At 39.2% G+C, this 14,204-nt stretch overlaps 1 protein-coding gene across 2 annotated transcripts in view; it reads left to right on the top strand.

The window, feature by feature from the left end:
• The window catches only part of LOC126159827 (ankyrin-3-like), a 111,336-nt gene that overhangs the window by 439 nt on the left and 96,693 nt on the right, over positions 1-14,204 (top strand). The gene's annotated exons all lie outside the window — the stretch shown is intronic.

The following is a 14,204-nucleotide window of genomic DNA, read 5'->3' as shown; positions in this document are numbered from 1 at the left end:
TTGTACCACAACAGCTCTTGTGATGAGCACCTGTATTGTCTCACGTCAGCTATGATTTATAGTAAATACAGCTTCTTACAGCACAATGTAAATAATGGTGCTACTTGCATAGTTATTATTGTCACGAATTCCATAGTTTTCAAACAAGTTCCAGAACGAATGTTGCTTTTGATGTATACTTGTCGGACCTAAATGACAACTGAAGCAGGAAAGGCTTCCGCAATAAAGTTTTCACTCTGGACCAGTGTGTGCCTAATATGAAACTTCCTGACAGTGCACTTCCCAGAGAAAGGCAACTGTCCCGAGTTCGAGTCTCGGTCCGGCACACGGTTCTGATCTGCCAGGACGTTTCAGGCGACAGTTGCTGGAAGACTTCTACAGAGTGGTAATGTACCTAACATCTGTTTTCCAGCAGGAAGAAATTCAGATGCTCTGGGTGCATAAATGTATTTACTAAACTAAGTAACAACGTGGAGGAAAGTTGAATGTTCAATTTATGTTCAGGCTGATTCCAAAAGTTTACTCAGCAACGTTGTGAACAACAGCAGGTGTTCGAAACGACGACTAATTGGAACGCCTGCAGCCTTATCTGTGCAAGTACCTGACATACACGATGCTACATATCCCAGTCACTGGATAGAATGGGCAAACCAATTTGCATGTCTCCTGCATTCCCCTCATCGGACGCCTCTTAATGTTTTTCATCTCTTATCATATCAGCAACATCGTCTACATGACACGGTGTCTGTAAAAGTTCAGTTTCGTTAACCCATGTTGCCGTAAAATTTACAGTCCGTCACTCAAGTTGGATGGCGTCACTTTATGTGATGTCACACTTTTGAGAACGTGTGTTTTGGTCCTGACATTAAATAATTTGTGCAATACTTAATCAGTTTATTACTTCCCATTCGCTCAAGCACCAAATCAGTACACACTCAAGTTTTATTTCAAAGTCTGCACCATTGCTGTAGTTCACTCTATTTCTCAGACGAAATATCTCTTTTATTTCGTACACAATCTCTCTTAGTGTAACGTATACCCGTGTTCTGTAATAACTATTGGTTCCTTCTCGTACTTCCCTTGTCTCCACACTTATTCTTAGTAATCTCATATCGTTTCCATCGATACACAGCTGAAATTTGAGTTCTTGGACCTTTTCTCTTTCGTTCTGTATTCTGACTTCTCTGTCGATAATTTCGAAACGAATAGTGGTATCTCCACACATTTTTGTATTTTAATGCGACAGTGCTGCTGTGTTACTTTGCCGGCTACTTTATCTTTTCCTTAGTATCTGCGTGCTCAGACTACTTCCACTGCTGGCGTGCAATAATTCGTTTCCACGTAAAGCACAGTCCGACTAATACTATATACTTTTCAGTAAAATCATTACTTTTCCTACTATTAAAACAAGACTTCCCTTCGGCCCACCTGTACACAACCACATCCCTGGTTCAGCTAACTCGCTATCGTCTTAACAAAATTTCTACATCTGCATCTACATCTATGTGATTCCTCTGCTATTCAAAATAAAGTGCCTGGCAGTGGGTTCAATGAATCACCTTCAAGCTGTCTCTCTACTGTTCCACTCTCGAACGGCACGCGGGTAAAACGAGCACCTAAACTTTTCTGTGTGAGCCCTGGTTTCTCTTATTTTATCGTGATGATCATTTCTCCCCATGTAGGTGGGTGCCAACAGAATGTTTCCGCAATGAGAGGAGAAAACTGATGACAGAAATTTCTTGAGAAGATCCTGTCGCAGCGAAAAACGCCTTTGTTTTAATGATTGCTACTCCAGTTCACGTATCATGTCTGTGACACTACCTCCCCTGTTTCGCGATAATACAAAACGAACTGCCCTTGTTTGTACTATTTCGATGTCATCCATCAGTCCCACCTGATGCGGATCTCACACCGCACAGAAATACTCCAGAATAGGGTGGACAAGCGTATTGTAAGCAGTCTCTTTGGTAGACCTGTTGCACCTAAGTGTTCTGCCAATGAATCGCAGTCTTTAGTTTGCTCTACCCACAATATTATCTATGTGATCGTTCCAATTTAGGTTATTTGTAATTGTAATCCCTAAGTATTTAGTTGAATTTACAGCCCTCAGATTTGTGTGACTTATCGCATGACCGAAATTTAGCTGATTTCTTTCAGTACTCATGTGAATAACTTCACACTTTTCTTTATTCAGGGCCAATTGCCACTTTTCGCACCATACAGATATATAAATCATTTTGCAAGTCGTTTTGATCATCTGACGACGTTACAAGACGATAAATGACAGCATCATTTGCAAACAATCTAAGACGGCTACTCAGGTTGTCTCCTATGTCGTCAATATAGGTCAGGAACAATAGAGAACCTATAACACTTCCTTGGGGAACGCCGGATATTACTTCTGTTTAACTCGATGACATTCTGTCTATTACTACGAACTGTGAACTTTCTGACAGGAAATCACGAATCCAGTCGCACAACTGTGGCGATACTCCGTAGGCACGCAGTTTGGTTAGAAGACGCTTGTGAGGAACGGTGTCGAAAGCCTTGTGGAAATCTAAAAATATGGAATCAATTTGACATCCCCTGTCGATAGCACTTATTACTTCATGACTTATTACTACACCTGTGCCTCTGAAAGGCACACACTAATGGTTTTTTTCCAGGCGACTTTCGCGCAGCTGGGCGCTCACAGCGCATTATGTCAAGGTCACTTACTTTCTTACAGAAACACTTGCAACAGTGGTTTCTAGTACAGTGGCAATCTCATATAAAAAATTTCACAGGTTGAAAATTTATGTTACTAATGTGTAGAAACTAAATCCCGTAAATATAAAAGTGTCCAAACATTTCAGTTAGCATGGTGGTAGTCACAGTCATGCACCCCTCATAATAACCACAACCACACCTCGATATCACATTACATATTGTCGTCGCAATAATAATATCGTAACACCTCAGTTAAATCTCAAAAACGTCGTAGATTTCTTCAATAATTTCAAAATCTCTAAAAACATGCTGTCATAGTATCAAAGTGGTTTCTAAAGCAAATATGAACAGTTCACAAAAATATAGGCAAAATCCAATTTCATAAGTGTCAAGTTATCTAGCTGTGTAATTACATAAACATGAGTCGCTGATGTAGGATAAAGAATTTTTGTCTCTCTCAGTTAAATCATCAGATAGCTGTGTAATTCTGTGTTAGAGAATTATGGTACTGATGTGTAAAACTGAATAAGCAAATACCATATTAGCTAGGGCTCCAAGCGCTTGCCACACGCTTAGTACACAAAGTAAACGTGTACCCCCTGAGGGCTAGTGTAATTATAACCTCAGGTGTTACAGGTTACAGCAATGGAATGAAATGTATCACCAAAAACCTTCCTTGTATCTTTGTAATTCAAGAACCTTTGAAAAAAAATGATTTAATACAAAAATTAATCACTCAAATGTGTGTCCTATAGCTCTAAGCTGTGCATCTTGCTGTAGGATAATTTCTGTCATTACTTAACGGTAAAAAATGTCCCAAGTGTCTTAGTTATCGTCGTCCATAAAAAAGTTCGACGAAAGTCAATGTACTTATCTCATTATAAACAAAAGCGAAATGCTATGCATATAATGCTGTAGTTATTACATACATTACCATGACCAAGAAAGTATTGTACTGTAATGTATTGTTGTGCTATGGAAAAAGCTGTCTCCTTTTAGCTATACCACAAAGGTTACTATTAGAACATATTTTACTTTCCAGAAGAATGTAGAAAAACTGTGCTGATACAAAACAGATAAGGCGCAGAAGCAATAATGTAAATTGTATTACTCATTAATAGCGACGTCATATAATCGTGTAGCTGTCAAATAAACTAACAACTGTGTCATCTCTTATCTCTCAGGAAGTACTTTAAATCCTGAATGTCTTTTCAAGTAAATCAAAATGTTGCATTAAAATCTATACATGCTCTAATTATGTAAGCCTTACAGTCGTTACATAATCGTGCAACGAACAAGCAAGAATGTACACACAGTAACACTGTGTCGCCTGTTCACTACAAAAATGCATTTGTAACTACTGTCTAAATATGTTACCTAGGTTCTTGACTGGATAACTAACTTCAAAACATTTTTACATGTTAAGACTTTCTATGTGTAGCAAAGCATACTACGAACATGAAGTAGAAATCTTATAGCAATGACTAATTCAGAATGCAAATTATCTCTCAATAAACGGTTTTACTTGTGAAATGTGATATAGTCCTTTACCTTTCCTAATACGCAGAGTTTCAACTTCAATGCAATAATCATGTGGTATATGTCGGATCCTGTAAGGTCAATTGTAAATCAGAAAGAATTTTGGCTCAAGTGTTTCTTCTTATGTGACAGTGAATGAGCTTCAATGAGAACTTTCTGACCAATATAGAGTTTCCTTGCATTTGCTTTACCATGTAGTTTTCTCTCTTTGCCTGCAGCAGAATTTATATTTTTAATACCCAAATCAATTATGTCTTTGTGTCGAAGTTAACATGTATTCGAAAAAGGTACAAGCTCTCTGATTCTGTTCAGTGGTTCTTCATTCTTCGGTACAAGAATAGGTGGTACAGCAATGGAGTCATGAGGCATTTTATCGAGCACGTTTTGAAACAAGTGTAAATGTCTGTCCCAACACTGATGCCTTCTGTAACAATAAAGTCTGCAGAGCTTATTGATATCTTTCATAATCCGTTCAGAAAGGTTACAATGTGGTGAGTATAATGAAATAAAAATGGGTTTGATTTTACGATTCCGAAGCATGCGTTACCAAACCGCACATCTGAATTGCGGTCTGTTATCTGAAATGACTTTAGCAACGTGTCCAACTTCACGTTGTTGTTGTTGTTGTTGTGGTCTTCAGACTGGTTTGATGCAGCTCTCCATGCTACTCTATCCTGTGCAAGCTTCTTCATCTCCCAGTAGTTACTGCAACCTATGTCCTTCTGAATCTACTTAGTGTATTCATCTCTTGGCTTCCCTCCTTGATTTTTACCCTCCACACTGCCCTCCAATGCTAAATTTGTGATCCCTTGATGCCTCAGAACGTGTCCTACCAACCGGTCCCTTCTTCCTGTCAAGCTGTGCCACAAACTCCTCTTCTCCACAGTTCTATTCAATACCTCCCCATTAGTTATGTCATCTACCCATCTAATCTTCAGCATTCCTCTGTAGCACCACATTTCGAAAGCTTCTATTCTCCTCTTGTCCAACTATTTATCGTCCTTGTTTCGCTTCCATACATGGCTACACTCCATACAAATACTTTCAGAAACGACTTCCTGACACTTAAATCTATACTCGATGTTAACAAATTTCTCTTCTTCAGAAATGCTTTTCTTGCCATTGCCGGTCAACATTTTATATGCTCTCCACCTCGAATATCATCAGATATTTTGCTCCCCATAAAGCAAAACTCCTTTACTACTTTAAGTGTCTCATTTCCTAATCTAATTCCCTCAGCATCACCCGACTTAATTCGACTACATTCCATTATGCTAGTTTTGCTTTTGTTGATGTTCATCTTATATCCTAATTTCAAGACACTGTCCATTCCATTCAACTGCTCTTCCAAGTCCTTTGCTGTCTCTGACAGAATTACAATGTCATCGGCAAACCTCAAAGTTTTTATTTCTTCTCCATAGATTTTAATACCTACTCCGAATTTTTCTTTTGTTTCCTTTACTGCTTGCTCAATATACAGATTGAATAACATCGAGGAGAGGCTACAACCCTGTCTCACTCCCTTTCCAACCGCTGCTTCCCTTTCATGTCCCTCGACTCTTATAACTGCCATCTGGTTTCTGCATAAATTGTAAATAGCCTTTCGCTCCCTGTATTTTACCCCTGCCACCTTCAGAAATTGAAAAAGAGTATTCCAGTCCACATTGTCAAAAACTTTCTCTAAGTCTCCAAATGCTAGAAACGTGGGTTTGCCTTTCCTTAATCTATTTTGTAAGTTAAGTTGCAGGGCCAGAATTGCCTCACGTGTTCCAACATTTCTACGGAATCCAAACTGATCTTCCCCATCTTGGCTTCTACTAGTTTTTCCATTCATCTGTAAAGAATTCGCGTTAGTATTTTGCAGCTGTGGCTTATTAAACTGATTGTTCTGTAATTTTCATATCTGTCAACACCTGCTTTCTTTGGGATTGGGATTATTATATTCTTCTTGATGTCTGAGGATATTTCGCCTGTCTCATATATCTTGCTCACCAGATGGTAGAGTTTTGTCAGGACCGGCTCTCCCAAGGCCGTCAGTAGTTCTACTGGAATGTTGTCTACTCCGGGGGCCTTGTTTCGACTCAGGTCTTTCAGTGCTCTGTCAAACTCTTCACACAGTATTGTATCTCCAATTTCATCTTCATATACATTCTCTTCCATTTGCAGAATATTGTCCTCAAGTACGTCGCCCTTGTATAGACCCTCTATATACTCCTTCCACCATTCTGCTTTCCCTTCTTTGCTTAGAACTGGGTTTCCATCTGAGCTCTTGATATTCATACAAATGGTTCTCTTTACTCCGAAGGTCTCTTTAATTTTCCTGTAGGCGGTATCTGTCTTACTCCTAGTGAGATAAGCCTCTACATCCTTACATTTGTCCTCTAGCCACCCCTGCTTAGCCATTTTGCACTTCCTGTCGATCTCATTTTTGAGACGTTTGTATTTCTTTTTGCCTGCTTCATTTACTGAATTTTTATATTTTCTCCTTTCATCAATTAAATTCAATATTTCTTCTGTTACCGAAGGATTTCTACTAGCCCTTGTCTTTTTACCTACTTGATTCTCTGCTGCCTTCACTACTTCATCCCTCAGAGCAACCCATTCTTCTTCTACTGTATTTCTCTCCCCCATTTGTGACAATTGTTCCCTTATTCTCTCCCTGAAACTATATACAACCTCTGGTTTAATCAGTTTGTCCAGATCCCATCTCCTTAAATTCCCTTCTTTTTGCAGTTTCTTCAGTTTTAATCTACAGCTCATAACCAATAGATTGTGGTGAGAGTCCACATCTGCTTCTAGAAATGTCTTACAATTTAATACCTGATTCCTAAATCTCTGGCTTACCATTATATTATCTATCTGATACCTTCCAGTATTTCCAGGATTCTTCCACGTGTACAACCTTCTTTTATGATTCTTGAACCAAGTGTTAGCTATCATTAAGTTATGCTCTGTGCAAAATTCTACCAGGCGGCTTCCTCTTTCATTTCTTTCCCCCAATCCATATTCACCTACTATGTTTCCTTCTCTCCCTTTTCCTACTCTCGAATTCCAGTCACCCATGACTATTAAATTTTCGTCTCCCTTCACTACCTGAATAATTTCTATTATCTCATCATACATTTCATCAATTTCTTCATCATCTGCAGAGCTAGTTGGCATATAAACTTGTACTACTGTAGTAGGCATGGGCTGCATGTCTATCTTGGCCACAATAATGCTTTCACTATGCTGTTTGTGGTAGCTTACCTGCACAGCGACTAAACGTACGAAAATGCATTCGACGTTCTGACAAGGGGTCCCAAGACATCAACAGCTGCAAATTCTTTTAATTTAGAAGGAATGATAGGAAACAACGGAACACGTTGTAAGGTGGCATATGGTTAACTTTTTGACGAAGTTTAAAAATAGACAAGATTCTTGGAATTCACTTTTCCATACTGTTAAAATAACAAGTCGTCCAAAGAATATGATAACATTATCGTGGACCAAAATGTGCGTATCTGAAATGAATGTACCAAATGACGTTATTGACGAAATCGTCAGGAATGCAAAGTACGCAAATCTAGTCATCAACAGTGCTACGTTTTAAGAGTATGTTGTTTCTAACCAGATAATAATAGCGAATTTGTGTGTGTGTCTTTTCATACCATTTACTTCTGTTGCCTTTCCAAATCGGATCTTTATCTTGTTAATGAGCTATATTCTTTAAGGATGTGATGATGAAGTTCTCAAAGGTGACTTTTTGAATGTAAAGAATACTGAAATTTTTCTCCAGGTTGGCTTCCGTGTTAAGTTTCTCAAGCCCAGTCGGTGCACGTGATAGTGCGTCCGCAACAATATTCTCCTTGACGGGAATCTAGACTATTGTGAAGTACAATTCTTGCAGAAACAATGCCCAACGTTTTAACCTATGAAGATTTAATTTTGAAGACATAATAAATTGTAATGCACGATGATCACTGTATACTTTTACGTGTTTACCAGAAAGAAAGAAACGGAATTTGTAGAATGCCCAAACGATAGATAAAGCTTCTAATTCAGTGACGCAATAGTTTTTTTCCGATTTTGTTAGCACGTGGCTAGCAAAAGCAATGGTTTTCTGAACGGTAGTGTAATTTTCTATGGCTTCTTGAAATAAATGGGCACCAAGACAGACTTTAGAAGGATCTGTGCTAAGGCAGAAATCTTGTGACAGACCTGGATGAGCTAGTATTGAGGTGTTAAGTAGCGCTTCTTTCAAAGAATAGAATTCCAACTGTGCCTGTTCGTCCCAGTTCCAAATAGTAGTTTTTCCAGTGAGAGAGAACAAAGTTTTGGTGTTACTAGAATTTGCATATTCATAAAACGACCGTAAAAATTTACGAGGCCTAGAAAACTGCGGACTTGTTTTTTTGTGGATAGAACTGGAATGGCTCTGATTGCTTCTAACTTTTCAGGATCCGGCTGAATGCCTTCAGAAGAAATAATATGTCCCAAAAACTTCACTTTTGTCCTACCGAATTCAGACATTTCCAAGTAAACTGTAATTCCAGATTCTACAAAAATACTTAACATACTGTTGAGGATGCGATTTTGTTGTTCCCATGAAGCTTCTGCTACCAGAATATCGTCCACATATAAGATGATGCGACGTTTTAAGAACTCAGGTAATATGGAATTTAGCCCACGAATAAATGCTGCCGAAGCAATCTTCAAACCAAAAGTAAGTTTACGAAATTGATAACAAACGCCGAAACAAAGATAATGTGTGTATTTTCGACTTTCCGGATGAAGTTCGATCTGATAAAAGCTGGATCTGAGATCAATAGAAGACAACACTTTTACACCATTAAATTTTTGAAGAAGTTCTTCCAACTTCTGCGGCCTGTCTGTTTCAGGAATGATGATAGTGTTGATTTGTCTCGAATCCAAGACAAGTCAGATCGATCCATTTTTCTTCTCAGCAACATGTAATGGATTGTTGTATGAGCTTACTGCAGGCTCAATAATGTCCTCGTCAAGCATAGATTGTACTTCTGTTCTAACACAGACCCTATAATGTGCCGAAATTACTTATGGTCTAACACAAAATTTAGTATGTTCACGAACACGAAACTGATACTGAAATGCTTTGATGGATCCTGTTTTGTGAGTAAAAGCTGTGGAATGTGCTTGTAAAATGTCAAGAAGGTCCTGCCTATCAGTGTCACTACATTTCTCAATTGTTTTAATTTTGTTCTGAATTAAGTCATTAGTCTCGAATACGTCGTCGATATCATCCCTGACAATACTTGCAGAGTGATTGTTAGTGTCAAGTTCCGTCGAAATTTCCGAACTGTTGTCTATCAAGAGGTAATGCCGCTTAATTTCCTTGTCATGGTTTGAGAGCCAATCTTCAAATTTCAATGCTATTGATTTACCTTCTTTCTCTAAACGTATTTCAGCATCGTGAAAGTTTAAGATTGCTTCGTATTCATTCAAAAAGTCTACTCCCAATATAATTTCTGTCGACAGTAATAGAACGATAAGAAAGTTCATAGTGAATCTGTGGCTTTGACAAAAGTATTCTAAGTTGGTTTGTTGGCATTCATCTACACCTTTTCCAAAAATTGCACCTTGTAATTTAATCTTACGTAAAGGAAGTGTGGGGCAATCGTTCGATTTGTTGCATTTGCTAAAAGCTGTTTCACTAATTACTGAAATGGGACTGCCAGAGACAAGCACTGCTATAGATTATTTGTCATTTACTGTAATGTGAATCACAGGATATGCAAAGTTGTTATGTTTTACGTCGTGTTCCTGGAGTAAAATGTCCCTAATGTCTTCCAGTTTTACGTAATTATTAGCCACGGCAGCTACATAGTCAGCTCCATAAGTACGTTTCGTGGCTGCCAGCGGTGTGAGTCATTGTCTACTGTCTCTTTGTTGACGTGCATCGCTATTGGAATTTGGAGATCTAGCCTCTACAATTTCATCTTGTCGAGAGGGCCCTGCCCTGTTTGAATCACCCCAGTTTTGGTTAAATTCTGGTCTGTTGTTAAGACTATATCGTCTGTCATGGTGTAGGTAATTTCTATAATTTCTTTCTTGTCTGTCACGTGATGGAGAATTTCTCCCTGAATTGTAACTGTGGGGTGAGCTGTGGCATCTGAAGTTATTCTGTCTCCCTTGATAATAATTATTTTGGTTCCCATATTGTCTATGATTATCGTCATAGTCATTACTGCAGAGAGCTGATCTTTCCCTGAAATTAGTATTTCTCTGCGAACGGTTGTCATACGGGTGGTGTCTGTTTTGCTCACGATCTGCGTTGTGAGAATACCATTGTCCTGTCCAGTTAATATTTCTGTCGTCACGGAGTTGTGACGGATGTGACCTGTAATTGTTGTTTTCCTGGTTTTGCGTCCCGCCTTTGTCATTGTCAATTTCCAATTCGTGTAAGAGTAATTGAAAAGCTTCGATATTGTCTTTGCAACGTCCTGCTAAATTAATATGTCTTAAATGTTCAGGCAATTTGATGAAGCGTATGCGGATGAGTTCTGAGGGCTGTATGGGTTTGTCTTCAAAATATTTGACAAGACTGGAAAATTCAGATTGTTGGAAGTGTTTCATCATTATGATGCTATGTTTTACTCGGTCTTGAGTATCTTGAGACCTATATGCTGAGAGGGAGGCATGATAGAATTCTCCTTCAGTGTGACATTCGCGAATGACCAAACTCATTCTTACAGCAGGTTCATTTTCCAAATAGCCACACATAAATTCCAATCTGTGCTCTAATGACCAGCTGGGAGGAAAACAATGACAGAATTTATGAAGTCACGCTAGATCAATGTCATTGCCGGAATTCTTATATTTTTTGAATTTACGTGTAGTAATGAACAGCTTATAGTCAAAATCATTATGACGGCGAGTCGCATATCGCTCATTGTTACGTCGTGTCGGCGGTTCCATCTCAAATTTTGGTGCACCTTGCCACTTACTTTTACAATTTCCAAAATGCCCTGTGCTGTTATTTTGTGGCTCTTCGTTTTTCTAAGTCCCTCTTCCTGTGTTGGAGAGCGAGTCTCCTCTGAAACATGTAATTCATGTATTACCTGTGTCAACTGGTCTTGTACCTCCCGGATTTCTCTTTCGTACTGTTTATTGATTTGATTCTGATTTTGTTTAAATTTCTTAATTTGTTCATACACTTCTGTGTCAATGAAGGCTACCGGTCTTGTGTCATTCAGATCATCATCTATCTTTGTAGATAAGTTACTGAACTGATCCGAAAGTTCGGCTACTTTCTCCGATAATTAACTGATTTCTTCCGTGTGTTTTTCTCAACTTAGTTTTAGAGTATCTACTGTGTTCTTTAAGTTTTCCTAAGTTTTTGCAAGTTGCGTAACCGAATCGGTACATGCAACTGAGTCAATTTTAGCCCACAAGGTGTCGTGATTTTCATGAACAACAGTTTGCAGTTGTTTTATAGCTGCTGCGTGATTCTGTAATGCATATTCATCCCGTGAAAAAATAGTTTGAAAATTATAACAAATTTATGTTTTTACGTCATCACAGACTTTTTGACATTTAGTTACGATGTTAAGTAACTCAGCAGTTAAATCTTCGCCTGTTTGTTCAAGCGTTGTGTCTAACTATTGAAGCTGTTCCTGTGTTGGTGTCTGATTTTGTTCAATTTGAATGAAGAATGAGGAAAAGGTGAGGACGCAAAACCTGAATCTACGGTATTTGCAAGATTGTGTCCTGTCATTTCGGATTCCTGGGGCGAGCTGTTGCCGACCGATCGATCGACAATACTACCCTGTTCACTAGCTGTTTCACCCTTATTTATTACCTGGTCCGTTTCCCTATGCACAATTACCAAATTACTATTCTGAATATTTGTTAATTCATTACAGGGTGGCGCTGAAACACTACTCTCGTCTTCACTGTCATTTCTGAGTTTACTTTGCAGCCTAGTGTTACGTTTTTCACATGCCGTAATCGGCAAAATATTTCACACAATAACCCAGAGAAGCCCAATTTGGAGAGCGAAATAAGGAAACACATTAAAATAACACTGAAAATAATATCCAAGGGCGGCTGCGAAATACTTGGTGCAAATCTACATGCATTTCACAACTATTTTAATGTACAACAATGAAAAACTACAACTACAAAGGAGATTCACTCTATAATTGAGCGCTAGCAATAAACAATATCTACACTAATTACACAAAGTACAAGAAAAAATCAGAAGGTTCCTATGAGGCATCCTTGGCTAAGGGTGGACATACGAAATTTCCCATTTGTATGTAAAGAATGACAGTGCTGGAAAAACTCTTACGTAATTTGATTTTCAAACAGCTAAACAAAACTCAACGTACTCAGACAGTTTTCTCTTTACTTATTCTGATCATTACTAAACTGACATATAATATTTTAGCGTAACGCAGTCTGACATTCAATAATCCCTACAAAAAAATAGCGCTGACTAACAATAACTGATACCTTTCATGAATCACTTATCTCACAATTATCTTCATTACTCGAACTACTACAATACAGCGAGCACCAATACTGTCAGCTAAATAAAATATTCTAACTACTGAAGGCATTAACTACTGATAGGCATCGATAGAAAATGAACGATTCTGATAGAGAACATAGAATGTATTTACCTGAATAGTGTTCAAAACAGTTTATGACATCCTGTCTTACAAATTTCCTTTTTCTGACGGACACACGTTCAGATCGTCAGCTCATAGTAACCTCTCGAAACTCTGGCACCTCTCTCCCCACATCCACCACTGCTGGCGGTTCACCTTCAAATGCCCAACGCTACGCGCTATTCAAGTCCAACTGCCCAGCGCTACGCTAGCGAATATTGCAACAATGAGTCCAACCAGCCACAGACTGCACACAGCACAGTTAGCGATATGCATACAGAGAACTACGTGGTGTTACCAGCGTAAAAACCTAAACAGCCTACTTACACTATGTCTGGTGAGAACGAGAGCATTTTACGGTTTCCGTCTGGACAGCTAAGAAGCGTGCGGTAGTGCTGGGGTTTTGACGAATGTTATTTCATTCTCTTTAAAGATTAGATGACATTGGAAGCTCATCTCTTTCTATGTCTGAACTGCAACTGCTCACATCACAGCAGTTTAGTTGGACCAGATGGCTGGCCAGTGCTGTCCAAGTTTAATGTGCGGCTAAACCTGTTGTCCTGCACTATCACGCAGTCTATGTGCAGGTAAACACAGCATAAAACGTATTCTTATGACCGCACTTGACTCTGCTGGACACAGCTTCGGTTCAGCTCCACGTGATACCTCACTGTCCTCCAGGTGTAAACACGGCTCAGCTCGGCTCACGCTGCGCGGAACTCTGCAGCCGCGTTTTCGGCAGCCTCGCGGCCTCCTCAACGCGGCAGGTCCCCAGGCCGGAATCAGGAAACGGCGCCCTGTTGGCGGATGAGCAGGAAACTTGCGTGTGTGCCAGGCGCAGTACTGTCTCACAAAGGGGTCACTTCACAGTGATCAAACGCTAATGCTACACTGTCCATCCATTTCTCACTAACACTCACTTCACACTCCAAACACGCTGTACACACATTGTTTCATAGCACTACACACGCACACATCGTCAGCTGACGTCAGGAACATTTAGTGCACTGCAGCTTCGCACCTGCTAACCTGAAAAACAGAGCCTGCAGCCCTCTATAACGAGTGGGGTGCTTAGCTCAGGTAGAGGACAGGGTCTCACTCGTATACACTGCACAGATTTTGGAGGCGCAATACCTCCAGAAAAAATGGAAGGAAAAAGGGGGGAGGGGAAATGTAGAGTGAAAAACTTACGTCAAATGTTAGGTTTTTTACTATCGTCTTTTTGTATTACATTTTCTTACCAGGCCATTCTATGCGTTATGTAAGTATTCCTTCACTGTATAGAATGTTTGGATTAACAGGTACATTTCAATTTCCTGCTTA

Source organism: Schistocerca cancellata, unplaced genomic scaffold (assembly GCF_023864275.1).
Source record: "Schistocerca cancellata isolate TAMUIC-IGC-003103 unplaced genomic scaffold, iqSchCanc2.1 HiC_scaffold_1148, whole genome shotgun sequence".
Taxonomy (NCBI): domain Eukaryota; kingdom Metazoa; phylum Arthropoda; class Insecta; order Orthoptera; family Acrididae; genus Schistocerca; species Schistocerca cancellata.
Note: the sequence above shows the minus strand (reverse complement) of the source record. Positions and strands in the feature narration are given on the sequence as shown.